Source organism: Brachyhypopomus gauderio, chromosome 3 (assembly GCF_052324685.1).
Source record: "Brachyhypopomus gauderio isolate BG-103 chromosome 3, BGAUD_0.2, whole genome shotgun sequence".
Taxonomy (NCBI): Eukaryota; Metazoa; Chordata; class Actinopteri; order Gymnotiformes; family Hypopomidae; genus Brachyhypopomus; species Brachyhypopomus gauderio.
This window is the reverse complement of record NC_135213.1, coordinates 3,371,651-3,395,562: the sequence shown is the minus strand read 5'-3', so window position 1 is coordinate 3,395,562 and position 23,912 is coordinate 3,371,651. Positions and strand designations below refer to the sequence as shown.

Below are 23,912 nucleotides of genomic sequence, written 5' to 3'. Positions count from 1 at the left end.
GTTCCATGTGCGGTGTGTTGGGTGTAGGTGGCAGCCAACCTCTACGCACAAGAGACACAAAATACACAATAAGTATTGTGTCACATTTTTTTGAGGCTAATGAGATTACAGATGCTGCTAAGAAACGTGTTATTCTTCTTAGCTCTGTGGGAAGTCAAATGTGGGAAGTTTCTCAGCCTCATGAGAAACTTGCTGAGCCCTATCAAGCCCGGTTGATCACTCCAAGTCTGAAGGGGGTGGGAAGAAAATGTATGAGAAAAGAGAAAACAAACAGTCAGCCCACTACATCAGTGAAAATTCAAATTCAGAAAATGAAGAGGAAGAGATATTCACAATGCACAACCTAACAGAGAGAAACATTCTCAAAGTAGACCCTATCAAGCTTCAGCTCAAAGTTAATGACTTGGATGTCAACTTTGAAATAGACACTGGGTGTAGCGTAACCATTTTGACACAGGCAGAATATTTAAAACTAGAAGGCAAGGGACAAATTTTAGGGTTAAGCAAATGTTCAGAGAACCTCAAAATGTACAGTAGAGACCTTAGGTGTAGCAAAGGTCAATGTAGTGTACAAGGACATTGTCAAACAGCTACCTGTTGTAGTAGTGGCAGGCAGAGGTCCACATTTATTAGGGCGTGGATGGATCAAAGAACTGGTTGTGTACTGGTCTGCTGTAAACCAGATTGCTGAGACCACACAGACATTGCAGGAGGTACTTCAAAGACGGTTTGGTGTTCAAAGAAGGTTTAGGAACATGGAAAGGCCCTCCTGCAAAGATACATGTTAATAAAGAAGCCGTTCCAAGGTTTTTCAAACCAAGACCAGTTCCCTTTGCAATGAAGCAGAAAGTAGAGGCAGAGATAGATAGGCTAGTAGAGGAGAACATTATGGAACCAGTTAAATTTTCAGAATGGGCAGCGCCTATTTTTCCAGTTTTGAAACCAGACAATTCTGTGAGAATCTGCGATGATTACAAACTAACTGTCAACAGAGTATCCAAGTTAGAGCAGTATCCAATTCAAAGACTTGAGGATCTCTTTGAGATGTTGGCAGGTGGGAGAAAGTTCACCAAGTTAGACTTAAGTCATGCCTATCAACAAGTGACTCTTGATGAAGAATCAAAGCCCTATGTCACTATCAGTACACATACGGGTCTGTTGGCAATGAATAGACTTCCTTTTGGAGTTTCTTCCAGTCCAGCCATCTTTCAAAGAATCATGGAGGGTTTACTGCAGGGAGTTCCAAATGTAGCCGTGTATCTTGATGACATATTACTGACAGGCAGGAATGACCAGGAACTTCTAAAAACTTTAAGTGAAGTTCTAAAAAGGTTGGAAGATGCAGGCTTGTGGCTGAAACGGAGCTAATGCTCATTCAAGGGCAAGGAAGCAGAGTTCTTCCGACATAAATTGGATTCTACAGGATTGCATCCACTGCAAAACAAGGTCAGTGCTATTCAGAAAGCACCTTCACCAACAAATGTTACTGAGCTCAAGGCATATCTTCGATTGTTGAATCATTATAACAAGTTTCTGCCAAATCTGTCAACATTGTTAGCTCCTATACACCAGCAGCAGAAAAAAAACTCCAAATGGCACTGGGGAAAAGAGCAAGAAGCTGCTTTTGAGAAATCTAAGAAGCTTATCCGGTCATCTGAGGTGTTAGTGCATGATTGATTGATTGATTGATTGATAGATTGATAGATTGACTGACTGACTGACTGACTGACTGATTGATTGATTGATTGATAGTCAATAAATGAATCCCAGAGGGAAATTCTTGAATGACAGTCAGAAGGAGCTCATTCTGTCGTGTGATGCATCACACCTATGGGGTCAGGGCTGTATCGTCACATTAAATGCCCAATGGGGAAGACTTTCACAAGTACTTGTATGGTAGGAAGTTTACCATATGCACAGATCACAATCCTCTTCTGTCTCTTTTCAACTAAAGGAAAGCATTTCCTCAAATGGTATCACCAAGGATACAAAGGTGGTCAGTAGCACTGTGAGCTTATGAGTATGTCATTTTATTCAAGCCAGGCAAAGACCATGGCAATGCAGAAGCTCTGAGCAGATTGCCACTACCATGCTCAGAAGTGGTATAGGATCGGGAAGACTGCTAATGATGGAGGAAATAGCACTGGTGTCTGACTATGATGTACGCAAATGGACAACTAGAGATCCTGTTTTGGCCAGTGTGAGAGAATACATCATGAGAGGTTGACCACAGCATGTGTTGGATTCTGAGTTCATTCCATTTGCTTTGATAAAAGAGGAACTGAGTGTCCATGATGGTTGTGACAAAGAATGGAACTAAACATGTGACTGCTGCTCCCTCCCATGCATCTTCAAATGATTTGGCAGAACGAGCAGTGCAGGTATTCAAGAACATGATGAAAAAAGCTGGAGAAGGTAGCATCTCTACAAAAGTGGCTCGTGTGTTATTCAGTTACAGGATTACGCCACAGTCTACAACAGGGAAGTCACCTGCAGAGATGTTACAAGGTAGAAAACGTAAAGACTTAAAGACTTAAAGAGGAGAGGTATTCATAAGCAGGGTAAGCTGAAAGAAAGTCATGACAAGCAACGTCGAGGTCGGGAATTCGAAGGAGGAGTTGTGGTAATGAAATGAGGATAAGAACTCTGAACAAGAACTCTGAGGAGAGAGGGCAGTCCGATCTCCTTTATTCCGCTGTTATCACATGTTTACAGTACATTTGGGCACACTGAGAACCTGAGGGAGGAGAATGCACAGTAGACAGTTTTTGTCTCACGTGTGCATTCCTCCTAATATGGATCTTTCCTGTTTTTAGCAGAACACAGAAAGAGCTGATGGTCAGCAGAGGGATGACAGACATAACATAGTTTATTTCTGTCTCTTCACATTCTCCTGATGCCAGTTACACACAAACAAGGACATGATTACAAATGAATCACTGAATCGAATCACTGACCAACCTCATTCACAGTTTTTCTGCTAATGTACTAAATCATAATGTTCTTATGGGATCTTAAATTACATTAGCAAATTTCCCTGACAGGAGCGATTTTAAATGAGAAAAGCCAAAGAGATGAAAGATCAAAATCTGTTCCTCTACAAGGCCACTGCAAGGGTAAGTAGTAACGTCCAGAAAAGAATAAATGCAACATTATATTGCATGAGCAGGGGTAAAGTGTGTCATACATTAATTACATGTCAATTTAACTGCAGGTTGAGACCATGTGGAAAAATGACCCAACAAATCTGGTTGTAACAATTGTGTGAGCACCAGACCAACCAAAATGGAGTTCCTACTGCTTCACACGGATTTTGCTGACATTGAGGCCTCATGAACGGTTAACCGTTGAGGTAAATATATGAGTTTTACTTTAAACCATTTTGAGCACTGACACAATATTTACCCACTACAGCTCTCAAAAATATGATTTTGTGATGTTTGGTATTTGGTGTCATTTTCTATATTTAAGGCTGCTTCAGATTCAGAACTATTTTGAATTCTAAGGGTACTGCCAACAGGCTGTATGAGCTCAATCACACCATTACAGGAGTCATTTTACATGGACGACATCCAATCAGACCTGATTTAGTTTAGTGAAAGGTAGGGATAAGTTAAGAAGAGATCCAACCGTAACTACTTTAGCGTACACGGAGAGGCGGGACAAACCGGATAACCTTGCAATCAGTACTAACATCTTCCCATCGCACAGAACCCGGGAAGAACATACTAGCCTGTGAACTGTGGTCACTCATGAAATTCAACTCGTGGTTAACTCGACAATGTCAGCAGGGAGAAAGATGAGCGGCGACACATATGGACACATTTCTCCTTTGACTTTGAGAAAAACAAGATGGTGTGTAAACCATGTGGGACGATGATGTTGGAAAAAATACAACAAATGAAACAACATCTGCGGGCTATGGCATTGCTGTTTTTATGGCACACAGTTTTATATAGAATGTAATATGTATTGTTCATAACAAACTCCACACAGCAAAATCAGCAGAGTTAAATATTTGGTGTTTGTCACGTTGAGGACCCCGGCCCCTCCCTTCTGGGCGTGTGTTTACGTTGTCCACGTGCATCGTCTATGGATCTACGTGGTTATGGTTATGTCATGTGATAATCTGTCTCACCTGTGACTCGTCTCATAGTCACGTGGGGCTAATGTGGTTTGTCTATTTAATGTGCGCTCGCGCAGTGTCCTGTGCTCGTCGTTGTCTAAAGTCTACACGTTGCCGTGTCTGTTTTATGTTCAACGTGCGCTACTTGCGCTATTTGTGCACTTTAAATAAAAGTGAAGTTTGTCGCAGCAAGGATTCTGTGTCTTGTCCGTCTGCCGCCTCCCGCGTCACAGTGTTGATGAAATATTTGAGAGTAGAGAGTCAATCTGACTATTGCCCGAGTTAATCCAACTCTGAACAGAGTCTCATCTCTGTGGTTTTACTCCCAACTCCCAAAAAAACAGTGTCAAAATAAAGTGTTAAACAAACTCTCCTTTAAAATAACTGAGTGTAAGTATAAGGAATGCCACCTGATCTTCCCTAACCAGCCTCACCTGCCTCTCATTACCACGCCCCCTTTCAGTCACACTTATACACCTTCCCCAGCACGTCTCAGTCGCGAAGTATTGTTGACTCATCATGCCACATACCGAGCGTTTCTATCTCCTGTTTGATTCCCCGTTTTCTGACCCTTGCTCGCTCCATAGACCTCGTCTCCTCCCTAGCCCTTCTGTACCTCCTGGATTCTGCTCTCCCGTTACGACCCTGGACCGTCACGACCACCCCAAGAGAACGTTACCGCTGCTAATGCTAGTGATCTACTGGTCATTCTCTGTGTGTGTGATTTATGTAAATAAAAGCGACCTACTTCCGCATTTGGATCCCTCTCCGCCTGGTCAATTCATTACATCAGCTTACATATTTCAGATCCTTTGATAAGTAGTTCTCCAATGAGAATAATAAAAGAGCTTGCATAGTGCCATATTGTTATACGTTGAAAATATGAGAATGTCATCCTGTATTTTTAATGGTTTTATTTTATGTGGTGCACATGTTGAGAAAAAAATGATAAAACATGTAGTATGTGATTCTATTTTTCAAGTTAAATTTAATTAATTGCACACCCAAAGCTGCAGTATGCAAATCAATATCAGCATGGTAAATCAGTTGAGAAAAAATTGACACTATAAGGTAGTCAATTTATAACACTGGACTCTGGTGCTGAAAAGTTTGAACACTGAGTAGTGTTGCACAGTGGTACATTTTAACTCTTTTAAGTAGTTAAAAATAACTATTGCAGTGTAATTACTACAACACTTTGAAAAGTGTTAAAATAACACCCTGGGGTGTGGACCCATATAGACACTTTAAAAGTGTTGAAATTAACTCCCATAGAGTTATTTTGTGTCTTTCGAATTTGCTGTGTAGTATGTGATTCTATTTTTCAAGTTAAATTGAATTAATTGCACACCCAAAGCTGCAGTATGCAAATCAATATCAGCATGGTAAATCAGTTGAGAAAAAATTTACACTGTAAGGTAGTCAGTTTATAACACTGGACTCTGGTGCTGAAAAGTTTGAACACTGAGTAGTGTTGCACAGTGGTACATTTTAACTCTTTTAAGTAGTTAAAAATAACTCTATTGCAGTGTAATGACTACAACACTTTTAAAGTGTCTAATTTGTTCATCTGTTTTTGTATATATTGGACATACAAACAATAATATTCTGTAACTGGTTAATAAATGTTTCATTTTGTGCAAGTGTATATAATGACTATTACACCATTTATATTTTAATCAACTAAATTCTAATGATAATTAGTTGACTAAAACTGAAAACAACTCCAATAACTAACTTATGACTAAAACTAAATGACATTTTAGTCAAAAGACTAAGACTAAAACAAAAAATTGCTGTCAAAATTAACACTGGCACACACAACATTAATGAGGGACAGGCCCTGGTCCTACAGTGAACGGTCAAGCCCCTGTTGACTGGTCAGGCCACTGGCGACCAAATCAGTGTAATGTTCCAGTCAGACGTTGTCACATATATACACACACAGTGTTCAAACAAACATCCACACACACAGATGACGGCCAAGCAAAAATGTGAGACAGGCGCAGCCTCGTATGAGAGGAGCACTAATGTGGTCACCGGCTCATTCACCACCATGTTACATAAAGTGCACAAGATGAACAAACATTAAAACACGGCGGGACGAGCGATGACCGACCCAGCTCCCGCTCACACAACAAATATACAACAAACATATATCGCGCAGACGAACACTTACCACGAGACATGACCACAAACGAAGGAGAAAGTAAAGAAGCCCGGCGTCTTCTGAAAGTTGGCTGGTTATTCTGTGACAGGCGAGGAGAGCAAAATAAAAAGGAAGCGATCGCGTCAAGTCTGAGGGAAAAAGGAGGCTTTAATGAATAACGTGTGCAAACCACAGACCCATGACATGATCCGAATTAAGTATACAATAACCAGAAGTCAAGACAAGACATATGTAGATGGACGAACAGCCCTCAGGTGCAGGGGATAATAGTAGGCCTGAGGGACAAACACAACGCAACAACAACAGGACAACACAAAATACTGCCACTGTGGACAGAGGCGGCGGGCAGGAGGCCCCCGTATCATAACAATTCACAACACATGGGTGTCAGGAAAGAGTTATAAAGTTTTACTTTATAGAAAAATATTAACTGAGGGTCACAGACAGTGAATCATAAATTCCCTTAACCCATGAGATTTCAGACCCAGATCACCCTAATGGAAAATTATGTGGTGCGGGATTTTTTCCCTTATGAAACAAAAATATATGGAAATATACTGGAAAACATAGTGCAATATATTAAATAATACAATTCTATGGGAAACAAGTGCTTATATTTTGTCTCGTTCATGAGTTAACTTTTACAAAAGCTGAACAGATATTCAAGTCATTCCACTATTTTTGCACAATTACAAATTCCATATGAAAAACATTGACAGTGTTTATGAAAACGTGTTCACTGAAAACAAATACTCAGTATTAGAAACTAGGAATTTTAGGACAAATTTGCACAATTGAATGCCTATTTAAAGCCATTTTGGCAAGCTTGCAAGAGGAAAAGCAGATTTGACATTTATATATTAATGGACTGAGTGTATTTTCAAAAATTATTAGGGATGCACCGAAATGAAAATTCTTAGCCAAAACCGAAAACCGAAAATGAGGAAACCAAGGCCGAAAGCCGAAAACCGAAACACCGAAATATATTATGCTGTCACGTATGGCCTCGCCCCCTCCCTTAGCTGTCACTCCGGGTTCCCTCATGTCTGTGCTCCTTGCCCGTTTGTCCCGCCCTGCTCGTTTGTCTCTGTGATTCCTCGTTTGTTACCACGCCCCTGTATTATCATCCACACCTGTTCCTTGTTTCGGTCCCATGTATATAAGCCCCTGAGTCTCCCTTGTCCTTTGTCTGGTATTTTGATTGTGTCTATGTTGATCGCTGTACCTGACCGTTGATTGTTCCTGTCTTTTGATCCATTGTCTGTACTCGTGTCCCCTGTCTTGTTACGCATGTTTTTCGGACTGCCTTCCTGTTATGGACCCGGACTGGTTATCGGACGATGAGTATGGTATTCCCTTGAATAAATCTCGCTCCTCTCAGCAATTGTGTCTGTCCTCTCGCTCCGCAGCGCGAGCTTCGTTACATATGCCAATTATTAGTAACATTACAGTAATGCATATTATAAAATAAAATTAGTGGTGGGCCATTAACTGCGATAACGCTGACAACGGCCGACCATTAATTAAATTTAACTCGCTTGCAGACTGTTTTTATCTGAGAGGATAAATATATGTATTTTATACAAGTTAAATTTAATTATAACTGACTGGCCTGAAAGATAAATATAAATTGTGTCATAAAAACATGACGTGAGTTGCAACAACATTAAACAGCTCAGGTAAACACACATCTGATAAATGTCGTCTGTAGGCGCCAGATGCCTATTTTATGCCTAGTTCGGAGTTTGCCCATGTTATGTGTATTTGGTGTTCATGTTTCATATTATAATATAATATTGATAAGATGTTTGATACTGGTTTAAATTTATGCTTAGTATATTTCATGTTTTTTTTTTTGTGAGAATATACGCAAAAGGATAATGTGGATTTAAAAGTAATTTTGGGAAGTGACGTGGTTGGCCTTTGGTGACACAGGTGGGCTAGGGCAGTGGACAGTGTGGTTAGAGGGACGCGGGAGAAGGAGGGTTGGAGGCTCACGGTTTTTCTGACCGTACGTGGATCGTACCGTGGATTGTACCGTGGACGTAGTCACACTGTGGAACGATTATAGTGGAAACTTAAAAGGCAAAGTGTTCGTTTGTATTCGTTTTTATTATTATTTTGCATCAATAAAAAATACAAAACGTGACTTTTGTTGAAGATGTCGTTTACTTTTGGATCCTGAAACACGCGTCAGCCACAAAGCTCCGACCTAAAGAATTTTAGTTAGAATACCCTACATCTTTAGTCAGAAAAACCTCTCTGCTTCGTGTGGAGAAGGAATTGGAAAGGAAGAAAAAGGACTCGTTAAAAATCGTGAAAACGTCGGACAACGTTTTATCAAGACGAGAAGAGTAACTAACCACGAGACGAGTGGATGATCATTCTGGTAAGCTGCAACTTGTGTGTTATTTCGGAAGTTTGCCATTATGCATGAAGTTACTGAACAGTTAACTAGTGGAAAAAGAGAATCGAAAATGACAGAGAAAGCTGTCGAAGACAAGCTACACCGCTTAACACAGTCAAGGAAAGCTAAGCTAGGCCATCTAACTAGTCAAATTAGCCGGATTGAAACGCTAATGGGATTCGATGGTAGCGTGGACACTGTTAAACAGAAATTGCGTGTGGACTTTCAAGACTCATTCAGAGAATTGTGTAAGATAAACGATGGTCTGCAACAATTAATGAATGAGGAAGAACGAGATAGGGATCAAAAGTCGTGGTTTAACCCAAATGCGAGCCGAATGCAGGGTTTCATTGAACATGTGGAAATGTGGATTAAAGCAGCTGCGGCTCGCGCTGAACAATCAAAACGTTGTGACTCCGAAATTCGTCCTTCGGACAGCGTGTCTGCCATATCGGTTGTCTCGAGCAAGAGGAGTAAAGGGCGCGAGACAGTAGCTGGAAGCAGAGTATCCACCACTTCTTCAAAACTTAAGCTTAAAGCAGAGATGGAGAAAGCTACATTGCTCGCAGAGGCAACAACTTTGCAACAAAAACAAAATTGACAATTGCAAGAAGCTGAATTAAAAGCAAAAAGGGAACAATTAGATCTGCAAACACTTCTTGCAGCAGCGGACGCAAAAATAAAAGTTTTAGAAAATTATGAAAATGAATGCTTTTCACAAGTGAGCCAAGCGTCACGCCATTCATCACGCAATTCATTAACTATTGAGTCTGGATACATACAACGGCCTGTAAATCGAAATCCAGTCAGTGACAATACAAGTGCACATGGTCAATTCATCCCACTACAGCCTCAGCCTATTGCTGTGCAGCTTCAGTCTATTGGTGCGCAGCAGCCACAGTTTACTGGCACATGGCAGCCTACAGCTATCCCTGTAGCAGGTGACCATGCAGTTGAAACACTCTGCGGTGTTATGGCTCGTCAGAATACAATAACTGAGATGATGGTGAAACAACAGAAAACGATGAGCCTGCCACCATTAGACATTCCCACCTTTAGTGGTCACCCCCTTGATTACAACACATTTGTAAGGGCATTTGAGCATGGTGTAGAATCACGCACTGAAAGCCCTAGGGATCGTCTCTATTTTTTAGAGCAATTTACGAGTGATCAACCTAAAGAGTTGGTGAAGAGCTGCCTTCATATGAAGCCACAAGAAGGCTATCAGAGAGCAAAAGAGTTACTGAAGGAGCACTTCGGCAACGATTACAAGATTGCTGTAGCCTACATGAACAAGGTGGCAAACTGGATGCCTATAAAGCCAGAGGATGCTGACGCACTGAATGCCTTTTCACTCTTTCTGACAGCATGCCTCAACACCATGACTGAAGTGAATTATATGGAAGAGCTTGATAATGTTGCAAATTTGAAGGCCATTGTGTCGAAGCTTCCTTATAAGCTACGAGAAAGGTGGAGAGGTGTCGTATTTGGTGTGCAGGAGCAACCTGACAAGAGAGTCAAGTTCAAAGATTTGGTAGAGTTTATTAACAAACAAGCCAAGATCGCTCTGCACCCAGTCTTCGGAGACATAAAAGATAGCACAACATCTAAAGCACCTACACTTAGGCAAAACAATAACAAAGAGCAGAAGAAAGGCATAATTAAAAAGTCATTCACTATAAGTGCTAAACAGTTGGACAAACAGGAGGCAAACACAGAGTCAAAGAAAAACACGGACTCAGAGATGACAGTCACAAAGACGTGTCTCTTCTGTGATGGTGAACACAACTTGGACTCGTGTACTAAGCTTAAAGACAAGCCACACAACGAGAAGATAAACTTCCTGAAGAGCAAGGGATGTTGTTTTGGCTGTTTAAAGCAAGGCCACATGAGTAAATCCTGTAAGGCAAAAGTCAGCTGTCAGGTGTGTTCGTTAACGCATCCAACGTTGCTGCACATAAAGAAAAAAGGCATCGCTGATGAAACAAACACAGAGACACAGAGTTCTGAAACGCAAACTATACTCAGTGCCTTCGTTGCTGCAGAATCCGAAGGTGGTGGGCTGATTGGGGCCGGAGAAGACGACTGCACGCTGGCGATTATTCCCGTACAGGTTAAAACCAAGAGGAGAAACGCGGTGGTGCAGACGTACGCCTTCTTAGACCCAGGAAGCTCGGCCACATTCTGTACCGAAGCCTTGATGAAGGAGTTGAAGCTCACTGGAAGAAAGACCAACATACTGCTGAGAACTATGAACGAAGAGAAACCTGTTTGTACTCACATATTGTCAGGCTTGAAAGTCAGCAGTTTATCCGGTGAGGAGTTTATCGATCTTCCAGATGTTTTCTCGCAGAAATCCATACCTGTTGGAAAGGAAAACATACCGAAACAAAAGGATCTAGAAAGGTGGACCTACCTTAAAGGAATACACTTACCTCATATCGAAGCCGACATTGGATTGCTCATAGGAGCAAATGTGCCAAAAGCTATGGAGCCATGGGAGCTGGTGAGCAGTATTGGTGATGGGCCATACGCTGTGCGAACCAAGCTAGGCTGGACTGTAAATGGGCCTTTGAGGGAAACGTATAGCAGTCAGAACAAAGGAAGACTAAAGAGGACAACAGCAAACCGCATATCAGTCAGCAGTTTGGAGAACCTGTGGCTACAACAGTTCAAAGTGGATTTTCCAGAATGTGGAAAACATGAAGAAGTGGAAATGTCCAGGGAAGACCATCAGTTCATGGACATGGTCACGGAATCTGCTGTGTTGGTTGATGGTCATTACTCCTTGTGTCTACCACTCAAGAACAGATTGGTTCACATGCCAAATAATCGACCAATAGCTGAACAGCGAGCACAAAACCTAAAGCGGAAGTTTCTTCGAAACGACAGCTACAGACAGGAGTATACAGACTTTATGGAAGACCTGATAAAGAAGGGCTATGCAGTGCAACTTTCAGAGGATGAAATGATGCACAAAGAAGGGAAGGTGTGGTATATACCACACCACGCCGTATACCACCCTGTCAAACAGACACTAAGGGTTGTGTTCGATTGTGCAGCATCGTATCAAGGCACATCCCTGAACGACCAACTCCTTCAGGGTCCAGACATGACCAGCAGTCTGATTGGTGTTGTGATACGATTCAGACAAGAGCACGTTGCAATCATGGCAGACGTGGAAGCAATGTTCCATCAAGTTAAGGTGTCTGATGAAGACTCTGACCTTCTCAGGTTTCTCTGGTGGACAGACGGCGACTGCAACCAGGCGTTGACGGAGCACAAGATGACTGTGCACCTATTTGGAGCCACATCTTCGCCAAGTTGTGCCAGCTTCGCTTTGAGGAGGTGTGCCGAAGATCAGAGTGGGCAGTTCAAACCCGAAGTGGTTCAGACTGTCTTACAGAACTTTTACGTAGACGATTGCCTCAAGTCTGTTGCTACAGAGGAGGCAGCTGTATCCATGTGTCAAGACCTCATGAGGATTTGTGCTAAAGGAGGCTTCCGCCTCACCAAATGGGTGAGCAACCGACGGAAGGTACTTGACTCCATTCCCAAGTCTGAATTGGCAAAGGAAATGAAAACATTGGATCTGGATCGTGACGAATTACCTATGGAGAGGGCTCTTGGTCTCAACTGGTGTGTTGAGTCAGACGTATTCAAATTCAAGATCACCATCAAAGATCGCCCATTCACCAGGAGAGGACTTCTCTCAGTCATTGGTTCAGTCTATGATCCATTAGGCATTTTGACACCCGTAGTCTTGCCAGCGAAAGCTATCCTGCAAGAACTATGCAGACTGAAGATTGGATGGGACGACGACTTACCTGAGCAAGTGAAGAAGCAGTGGACGAACTGGCTAACTAGTCTTCCTGCCTTGGAGAATTTCTCAGTGGCCAGATGTCTCAAGCCTGAAGAATTTGGAAGATGCGTATTCGCGTAATTACATCACTTTGCAGACGCGAGTGAGGATGCGTACGGGTCGGTCAGCTACCTTCTCCTGCGCAATGCAGACAATAAGACGCATTGTGCGTTCATGATGGGCAAGTCCAGAGTAGCGCCTCTTAGGCCTCCTACGATTCCCCGGATGGAATTGATTGCGGCTACGGTAGCCATTAAGATGGACGGTGTCCTAAGAAGAGAGCTTCAACTGGATCTTGCAGAATCAACATTTTGGACTGATAGTACGGTGGTACTCCAGTATCTGCAGAACGAGACCACGCGTTTCTGTACGTTTGTGGCAAATAGAGTTTCGGCTATCCTAAAAAACTCTGATGTGGAACAGTGGAGACATGTCAGCACCGACGTGAATCCAGCCGACTGCGCCTCTAGAGGGCAAAGAGTGGATCAATTCCTGAAGAACACCACATGGGTGTCTGGACCTGAGTTTCTCCACGGTCCCGAAGAGAATTGGCCCAACACTCCATTGAGCCACACACAACTTACGTCAGATGATCCTGAGATCAAAAAGGTCACAGTGAATCGAGTGGAAGTGGAAGAGAATGTCACTCCCTTCGAAAGACTAATCAACCACTTCTCATCCTGGATCAAATTGAAAATAATCGTGGCGTGGTTCTTGAAGTTGAAGGCCATGCTGCGATGCCTCTGTCAAAAACACAAAGAGCTGTGTGCAGTTGACACTAAAAACAGTGCAGTTCAAAGTGAACAGCTGATCCAAAGCCAGATTGACCACTTCAAGATGAGCATTGGACCTACTCAACTTTCAATGGAAGACCTGGAGCAAGCAGAAATTGACATAATCAAATTCTGTCAGAAAGAGAAATATTCGGAGGAGATTGCAGCTTTGTGCAAAGGTCAAAGCATAAAGCGCAGTAGTCACTTGTACAAGCTAAACCCAGTACTTCAAGATGACCTGTTGAGAGTAGGCGGAAGACTGAGTCGTGCAGCTATGCCAGAAAGTAGCAAGCAGCCAGTCATCCTGTCCAGAGACTTTCACATAACAGACTTACTCCTCCAACAGATTCACTTGAAGACTGGGCATGGAGGGCGCAATCACATGCTCTCTGAGCTGCGCCAAAGGTTTTGGATTCCGAGCGCCAACATGGCTATTAGAAAAGTGATTGGGAAGTGTGTGACGTGCCGCCGCTTGCATGGGAAAACTGGAACCCAACTTATGGCTGATCTTCCACAAGAGCGAGTGATTCCTGATGACCCACCTTTCACTCGAGTTGGTGTGGATTATTTCGGACTATTGGAGGTCAAGCGTGGAAGAACCATCTTTAAAAAGTATGGAGTCATATTCACTTGCTTAGCCATTCGCGCAGTGCACATCGAGTTGGCCTCGTCATTAGACACTGATTCGTGCATTAACGCGATTCGGCGCTTCATAGCGCGAAGAGGACAAGTGAAAGAGGTTCGCTCGGATAACGGGACAAATTTTGTTGCTGCCAATCGTGAGCTGAAGGCAGCTGTTGCCGATTGGAACTCCTCAGAGTTTCAGCATCTGTTCCACCAGCATGAGATCAAGTGGACGTTCAACCCTCCTGCCGCCTCGCATCACGGTGGAGCATGGGAGAGGTTGATACGATCAGTCAGGAAGGTGCTGAATTCAGTTGTGAGAGAACAGATCCTTGATGAGGAGGGCCTTCTTACGGTCCTCTGCGAGGCAGAGTCGATCATCAACAGCCGGCCGATCACCAAGGCATCCAACGATCCGAATGATTTAGAGGCTTTGACACCTAATCATTTGTTAATGCTGAAGACAATGCCCTCATTGCCTCCAGGATTGTTTGATCAGGACGACCTATATTCTAGGCGCAGATGGAAACAGGTGCAATACCTGTCCGACTTGTTTTGGAAGAGATGGACTAAGGAGTACTTACCGCAACTACAGGAGCGCCAGCGCTGGGCTACAGCATCCAAGAACTATGCTGAAGGAGACATCGTTCTTCTTGTGAATGACTGTGCGCCTAGAAACTCCTGGGTTATGGGCAAGATCATTGAAGCAGTTCCAGACAGGAACGGTCTGGTCCGCAGGGTCAAAATAAAGACAAAGACTAATGTCTTGGACAGACCCATTACGAAGATCTGTCTGCTTGTGGAGTCTGACTGGGCTAGTGGTAAAGACTAAGCCCCTACGATGAACCATGTGCTAGCAACCTCTGGTTCTACTTTCTCTCTTTATTTCTTTATCTCTCTCTCTCTCTCTCTCTCTCATTCTTTTCTCTCTTTATCACAGATGGAGCAATTACGGATTTATATCCATGAAAATTTGAACATTTAGTATACTTTACTAATAGTATCTTATTTATGAGACAGAAATTTGCACATTTCTTATACGTGGATATGATTCATACTTGGATAATATATAGGAATCAAGTTTGGTAATTGTTCTGTTACTTTGGTGTTAGAACAATTAGGGGCCGGTAATGTAGGCGCCAGATGCCTATTTTATGCCTAGTTCGGAGTTTGCCCATGTTATGTGTATTTGGTGTTCATGTTTCATATTATAATATAATATTGATAAGATGTTTGATACTGGTTTAAATTTATGCTTAGTATATTTCATGTTTTTTTTGTGAGAATATACGCAAAAGGATAATGTGGATTTAAAAGTAATTTTGGGAAGTGACGTGGTTGGCCTTTGGTGACACAGGTGGGCTAGGGCAGTGGACAGTGTGGTTAGAGGGACGCGGGAGAAGGAGGGTTGGAGGCTCACGGTTTTTCTGACCGTACGTGGATCGTAGCGTGGATCGTACCGTGGACGTAGTCACACTGTGGAACGATTATAGTGGAAACTTAAAAGGCAAAGTGTTCGTTTGTATTCGTTTTTATTATTATTTTGCATCAATAAAAAATACAAAACGTGACTTTTGTTGAAGATGTCGTTTACTTTTGGATCCTGAAACACGCGTCAGCCACAAAGCTCCGACCTAAAGAATTTTAGTTAGAATACCCTACATCGTCTGCTCGGCAAAACATAACGGGGCTCAATGTGCTCTATTAGCCTACAAAATCCCACATCCGCTACGACAGAGAACGGCTGATCGTCTAAGGCACATATGTCAAAGTCAAGGCCCGCGGGCCAGATCCGGCCCGCGAATTGATTATCTATGGCCCCCTGGATGATATTTGTTTACTATTAGAACCGGCCCGCAGGCCACAGCCGCCCGATGGTGTTTTGCACGCACAAACACTACATTCCCCACAATGCAACGGTAGCCCACGAAGTCACTGCAGCGCACACAAGCGGCGAGGGTCTGCGCGGCGAAAATGACGCAATCGCAGTGGCTCCGCCCGTGCGCGAGGGCGTCGCACGCTGTCGATTCGCAAGGTCGTGCACCTCTCGAAATTTTTAACTGCGCGCACCAGTTAAACTTAATTAAGTTAGATATTTATACATATAGTCGAAATGATTCGAAATAATTCGCTTTTTTATTCACATTATTTAATGGTTGTTTATTTTCAAAACGCCCAATCTTAACGTCTTCACGTTCTCTCATGTTTTGTCCTGGAATTACAAGAGGCTTGTATTTGTTAACGTAATACATTTGTTGTGAAACGAAGTCGTTACAATTTCAAGCATTTTCAAGTACTTTAGCCTAAATTCCAGCACTTTTCAAACCTTTATTACTTTATTAATTTAATGTACAGGACATGTATTCTTTGAAGGAAGTTTGTTTTTATCTGTTTGCTTGTTGAAAAATGTTTTCACTTGAAATTACTGACAGATCCATAAGAAAATATTGCTTTATTCATTTAAGCATTAAATAGTATACACTGTGTTGGACTTAATGTCCTTTGCCTTGGCGCCATCACTGGAAAACTTTTTTGCTAGCTTTATCCAAATAAGCTAGATACCCGTCGCTGCAGAAGCAAAAGTCCAGTGGGTGGAGCTGGATCTTAGATCCAACTCCTCCTACCGTCCATAGTTTCTTTTCATTGGTTTAAATTCATCACATTTCAATTGGTCGTTAAGCTAACACGTGTCGCTTACGTTTTCCGACCAGGAAATATAAATACAATAAATTCTCCCTTAACCCTTTGATGCGCAACATGGGTCAAAAGTGACCCGGCTGAGTTTTTATTTTCTATATCTTTGCAATTAATTAATTTAATCATTCAGCCTTCAAGGTATTCCTCAATTAACTTGTTTTTGATCATCATATATCCTTAATTTATTTTTTCATTTCTTACTTTTTGAATAAAAACCCTTTTTGTATCACTACCCCTCTAATGCACAACATGGGTCTAAAATGACCCGCATTCATTTTCTATGTTACTTCATGTTTGGCTGAGGGTTTCTATGGTACATCTTTTAAATTAATAAATCATTAATCATTTTCTATCCCAAGTTTGCAGTAAATATCTTGTTTTTGTTTAATACAAATCTTGATTCTTATTTTCCTTTTTTACTTTCAGAAAAAACACATCTTTTGTATTTATACATCAAGTTTACACACATGGGTCACAAACGACCCACATGCATTTACCATTTCATAACTCACCACAGCTCCCATCACACAAGTATTGTTTTTTCAATTGTTCTAACATTACTTTAGAAAATATTTTGATGATCTTTGGGAAAGACAATTGTACATACTGTAATATTTTATTAGGTTTAGGTTACCTTGAGAGTGAGTACATTACTTGTCAGAAGGTCACAAGTAATTATTATTTACTAGCTAACTGTTGAACCTTGAAGAGGCCTGTGGTTCTCTAGTACAACATGGTGGGTGTTTCCATCCTCAATGTCTACACCAACTTCACCTGCACAACACCCTGGTGATATGGGTGGTGTGAACGCTGCATGGCTGCTATTCATCAAGGAACTGAGCAAAAATCTTGTCATGACACATATAAAGAGGTACATGGAGGGCTCACCCAAACTCCAACAGCATGTGCTTGAGGCAGTGGGAAGATGTGGGTTACAAAAACAAACCACAGCCACCACCCATCCTCAGAAAGACATCCCCAAGGAGGGCCAACGAAAGAGGAAGAGGTGCGCTCGCTGCCCTCTTCCCAAAGACAGAAAGAGGAAAAGGTGCAGAGACAGAAAGGCCAGCCAGCCCAGGGGGCAGGTGAACCAGATGCCTGAACCACCTCAACTGACTCCTCTCTACAAGATGGAGCAGCGAGACTACTCCGAGTCTCTCCCGGATGACCGTACTCCTCACCTTATCTCTAAGGGAGACCCGAACACCCAGCAGAGGAAACTCATTTCAGCCGCTTGTATTTGCAGTCTCATTCTTTGTCTCATTGTATTCATGATCTCATACTAGCCAAAGCTTACAGTATGACCATAGGTGAGACTTGGAATGTAGACCAGTAAAAACCCTTCACCACAACGGTCCGTTACAGCATTCACTACACTGCAGAGGCTGCACCGATCTGCCTGTCACCCACCTGTTTTCTGCTCACTGTCCTCACCCGAGCATCTTTTCACCTGTCCCTCGTCCCCTTGTCTGTGTTTGTATTCAAGTCCAGTTTTCTGTTCAGCCTTTGTTGCATCATTAGTCTTCCACACTAAGTGTTGCGGTATTTATCTTATAGTCATCATAGTCAGAGTCATAATCTTAAGGTCTTGTTGTCCTGTCCTGCTTTCCCTATTTGTCTTGTTCTTCCATTTTCTGTTTTTGGATCTTGCCTATACCCTTTATTGGTTATTTTGAAGATGCTTCATTTAAATTTCCTCTTCCTTTGATGTCTGCATTTGGGTGGTCACTTTGAAAACCTGACATTGTGTGTGTGTGATAAAATGAAAAATATGTGGCAAAAACCAAATAAATGTTTGACCCCACTCACTACTAAAGTAACAACTTAAAACTAGTTATTATTGGATTATGTTACTTTATTTTATATCACATTTGGATGAAGGGGTACTATTATAGAAACTATTTTTGTTCAATAAGTATTAAAGTTCAAATGAAAATAATGATCAGCAGTGATCAAAAAACAAGATATTTAATGAATACTTGAAATATTCAATCATAAAAGGAATAGATTGAAAAGACAGGAACACAGAAAAACCCCACCAGCATTATATAACACTGGATATGAATGCGGGTCATTTTTGACCCATGTGTGTAAATTCAATGTACTATTATAGAAACTATTTTTGTTCAATAAGTATTAAAGTTCAAATGAAAATAATTATCAGCAGTGATCAAAAACAAGATATTTAATGAATATTTGGAATATTCAATCATAAAAAGAATAGATTCAAAAGACAGGAACACAGGAAAACCCTACCAGCATTATATGACACTGGATATGAATGCGGGTCATTTTTGACCCATGTTGTGCATTAGAGGGGGTATGCATATGTTGCGCATCAAAGGGTTAAGACTTTTACCGTTTAAAGATCAAAATGTTCTTTAAATGTTATTTAAGTAACACAATACACATTTTTTTAAGTTTACAACGAAACGTAAAAGTGGACAGGAATAATGATCTGTGATTGCCAACATAATAAAGTACAATTTATTTCTTAAATATGTACTATTTAAATTTTTTTACCTTTAATAAAAAATACTTTTTACTAATAATAATAATAATAAAATAAATAGTTTGGAAAAATGCCCAGTACACTGAAAGTATAGAATGAGGGTGTTGTTACTGTCAGATTGTTATATACCCTAATAAGCAGTGTTGCGAGGTAACTGCGTCATTTTGTTAGTAACGGGATAATATAATTAATTACTTTTCCTGTCGTTACAACGCCGTTGACGTTACTGGTCATTAAAAGCGGTGCGTTACTATATATTGATATACTAACAGTAATCCGAGCGTACCGCTGCCCAGACTAGTGAGAAGTAACAGATCTCGATAGATCACGGTTCTCGGTGTAACACCTGTTTAACTTAACAAGGCAGTAAGCGATTGTCTAAGGCAGCGTTATGGTAGCCAATCAGAGCCAGTGTTTTTACACGCGTGCCGAAACACACCAGTGAAAACACGACACAAACGGAGAAGAGGCAGAAATGGCGAGTCAGGAGCAAGACGAAGAAAAATGAGCATTTTCAAGGTGGCGATATAAACATTATTTAAGAAAATACTTGAAGTTCCTGAATGTCTACCAGAGTGGGTATTTGAATTCTTTAATTAAGAATAGAGGTTGTATTGTTAAGTTTACTTCTGTTGTGAACAAACAGTTGTCTCAAATTGAGAGAATTTAATTTAATTTGATAGATGTAAATGCACTTTATATAGTGTAACTGTTTACTATTTTTATTTTTTTTTACAAAGATTTGGGATTTTAAAGGATTTTATGCTGCACTGGTCTGTGAATGTGCAATAAATATCAAAAGTTAAACACCTTTCTGATCTACTCATTTCAACTGACTGTAAAAACTGCTTTTTCAAAAAAATCCTTATTCATTGGCATATAACTTTTTTTAACTGTAACGCAAATAGTTACTTTCTCTGGTAATGAGTTACTTTTATTATAGAGTAATTCAGTTACTAACTCATTAACTTTTTTGAACAAGTAGTGAGTAACTATAACTAATTACTTTTTTAAAGTAACGTTCCGAACACTGCTAATAAGCCACTTTATTTGCTCCTGCCACCTTATTTCTACATTTCATTTTCCAGCTCCAATAACAATACATTACAAATTTGTAGTTGTACACCTCTACATCTGTTTCTCTGTATAATTTATTCTTGTTCAGGATTCCCACAAAGCAGGTATTATGTGGGCTGTGGATCATTCTCAGGATTGCAGACACTGATATGGTATGAACTTGGGCTGCTGTAATGTTTAAACACCGCCACTCGATTAGGCACTCCTGACGTGTTGCTCAACTGTCTATATATAAAGTTACTGATAAATTTATGTGGTAAGAAAGCTAACGATTGTCACGATGACGGCTCCGGACCCCTGTGGGCATGTCGCTGTCTGCGTGTCGTTATGTCCATGTTTGTAGTTCCGTGGGTGTGGGTTGTCTGTGAGATCACGAGGGTCTGTGTTAATCACCTATTTAATGTGCGTTCGCGCAATGTCTTGTGCTCGTCTTTGTCTTGAGTTTGTGGCAGCGAGAGTGGTCTGTGTGTGCTTGTGCAATCGCGCTGGACTTCACCTGTTTGTGTAATTAAAATATATGTTCACCACTTCAACGTCGTGCCTCCTCCTTCGATCGTTACAACATACATTAGCAAGATGAAAATTGGTTTATTTCGAACTTACTTTCACATTCGTGATTGTTCACATATGAACGGCAAGCGAGTAAATAAGAATACAACTCCTCCTACTAGTGCAATTACTTCAGACCAATGAAAACACGACGGTGGGAGGAGTTGGATTAGATCCAGCTCCGCCCCCTGGACCGACCAAAAGAAACTGGATGGTGGGAAGAGTTCGCGACGGTTTGTGAGTGTCTCCATTAGTACCAGGTACCAGTTTGCTGGTACCTTCAGGTACTTTTTTCGTACCTACTCGCTCGAGGTTCTAACCGTTCCAAAGCGGTACAGTTCTGTGACGTGGAAGAACAGCATGACACTGATTGGCCAGGGAGTGTCGTCACAGGTTACGTCACAGGAGAGCGACTCCTCCGCTATCATCTCCTCAGCCATTTTTAAAACCCAAGGAGAGAAGAATGGAGGACCAAAAGTCTGTTCCCTGGTCAAACGCCGAGGTACAAACCTTTCTGTTAATAATCAGCAATCAAAAAATCCAGGGCGAACTGGACGGGGCCACTAGAAATGTAAAGGTTTTTAGCGAGGTTTCCGCGCTAATGGCCACTCATGGCTACCAGCGGTCCGTTCAGCAGTGCCGGTCCAAGATAAAAAAGCTTAAAAGCGATTACCGGGCGGTGAAGGACCATAACGGACACAGCGGAGCAAACCGCAAAAGACTGGAAATGGTTCCAGCAAATGGATGCCATATACGGTCACCGGCCAGCCAGTAACGGAAGAGAAAACGTGCTGGACACGGCAATGTCAGTGCTGGAGGCCATGGAGAATGGTGAGTGTTTTGTGATTTCACAGTTTTACTAGGCTCGTAAAAGATGTAATATGAACGTAATATGAACGCATCTATTGTAAACGCAGGTCTCTACACCGGCTGGATCACAAACGCCTGTCCGGCGGCCCAATACAGGTGAGGAACACAAAAAAACATGTGAAGCACCGGAGTAGCATGAGTACCGAGTGCATTTCAGTTTTACTAATCAACTCCCATTACCCTCTTTTTTTGTCAAGGCAAGCGAAAAAGGACCCAGACGGACCTGGATATCGGCGCACATCTTCTGGAGATGCAGGCACAGGATGTGCGGATGCACGAGCAGCGTGAGCGGATGCACGAGCAGCGTGAGGAGCACATCCAGCTGCTGCTCCGTGATTGTTGCGAGGCCCGGGAACAAGAAGCCGAGCTGAGGAGAGCGGAGTTGGCGGAAAATGTTTCCTTCAACCGGGCTTTCCTCGGGGTGCTTGGCGAACTTGTGAACACCATGCGAAACAGACGCCAGTAAAAGCACACAAAATGTTGCTTGTAGTACAATAAATATTTATTTCATATAAAGCTATACGTTATTTTTTGGTAATTTGCTTTTTGCACTTTTTAAACTATATATTATTTACATATTTTGTACTTTAAATATCTATATTTCATAATAAAGTTTGATTTCATTTGATTGTATGACTGATGCTTTTTATGCAGGGTGTGTTCAGCCTGTTTGAGTAATACCAACTTATTATCAATAATTAGAGCAACCACATACAATAATGAAGATAAAGATAAATAAGATACAATAATGGTATGTGTTAAGGGGCATTGACCGGTGTTGTGGTCGCATACAAATGATGTCACGACACTACAACCCGGGCGCCAACAGCGACTCCACCCACATTGTGGTGGTCCACCATTGTAATGGAAACGCAACGCGACCGTACCATTCCGTTGCGAATCGATCCGTATCAAACCGTACCGCGCCAAGCAGGCCCTAGTGGAAATGCGCCATAACTGAGTTTGACATGCCTGTCAGTACGCTGCCTGTTTGACATGCCTGTCAGTACACTCATGGCAGTACACTGCCCTTCACTAACTTTATCATTTAATACTTACAGTTTGGACAGTATATGTGACACTGTAGGTGACACAGTATTGGCTTAAGCTCTTTTAAGAACAATTGTTTTGAGGTTTGACACTGTGTTTTCTGGACAGTGTATATTAATCAAATCTAGAAGATCATAGAGGGTGTTACGACTAGCCCCTCCTTCTCCTGTCATTCAGTCGTGTTTTGTTTTGTTAGCCATGTGTGTCCCTAGTCCCTTCTTGTATTTTGTAACCCTGCCCTCTCGTTAGAGTTTCATGTGTTCCTCGTTTACCCTGGTCTGTTTAATCCTGGTGTTTGGTCCTGTGTGTCGCGGTTCATTGTTGTTGGTGGATGCACTCGCCTTGTTCTTGTTGTTCTGCCATTTTGCCCTGTGTTTGTTTGTGTTTCTGCATTATGGTTGGTTTTGTGTCTGTTTTGGTAATGTCGCTTCGTCTTGGTTTTGTTAGTTGTTCTGACTTCCTTTCTGGTTCGACCCACGCCTGCCTGTTAGACCCCACGTTTGGATTTCCCATTAATAAATCTCGCTCTCCTCAGCGTTTGTGTCCACCTCCTCGCTCCGCAGTGCACGCTGCGTTACAGAGGGCCACACCAGTGAGTGCCTGTCTCAAAAGAAATGACAGTATAAGTAAAAAAAACCTGAGCTTTGGTAAGTCGTGAACCAGTGTAAAGTGGCTCTTCATTTAACTGAAGTAACTTTTCATTATTAACTTATCCCTCATTTACTGACTCATCAGTTCTGGTCACAGATAAATATATGAGTGGTCACAGAGCCGCTGTTCAACTTAAAGCAAATAAAATGTTTGTTTAAAAAATGCCCCCCCCCACCCCCACCCCCCCAGCCGAAAATATACAATGCCCCCTTTAAATTGTTTCTGCAGCTGGGTGTGTGTGGTGGTTTACTGTAGTATTCAACTGTGCAGAATTAGGCCAGATTCAATGTGCAGTGATGTACAGTGATGTACAGTGCTGGGCAGTTTATTGCTCTTTTCTTCTTTTCTGGTTAATTTCCTGTTCAGATGGCATTTTTGCTCCTCAGGTTGAGCAACTTCATGTTCATAGTAGCCAGACATGCTTGTATGAAATACACAAACAGGAGATATACAGATGATGTGAATGCAGAGAAACTGACAGAGACTGGCTTTTCATAGTCATACATTGATCATCTACTGACCTGAAAATAATAAGTCACCCCCT

General features: G+C 41.8%; 1 protein-coding gene and 1 long non-coding RNA gene across 7 annotated transcripts in view; one reads left to right on the top strand and one right to left on the bottom strand.

Moving 5' to 3' along the window:
• LOC143510015 (BOLA class I histocompatibility antigen, alpha chain BL3-7-like) overlaps positions 1-6,418 on the bottom strand; it is a 62,249-nt gene extending 55,831 nt beyond the window's left edge. For all 6 annotated transcript variants that reach the window (XM_076998971.1, XM_076998977.1, XM_076998972.1 and 3 more), the window contains exon 1: positions 6,306-6,418. The gene's annotated coding sequence lies outside the window, so the exon portion shown is untranslated. The remainder of the gene's footprint in view (positions 1-6,305) is intronic.
• Positions 2,034-6,681, top strand: LOC143510018 (uncharacterized). The gene is made up of 3 exons (XR_013129866.1): positions 2,034-3,116; positions 3,215-3,352; positions 4,714-6,681. It is a non-coding gene; the product is annotated as an uncharacterized LOC143510018 (long non-coding RNA).
• Positions 6,682-23,912: the final 17,231 nt, after the last annotated feature.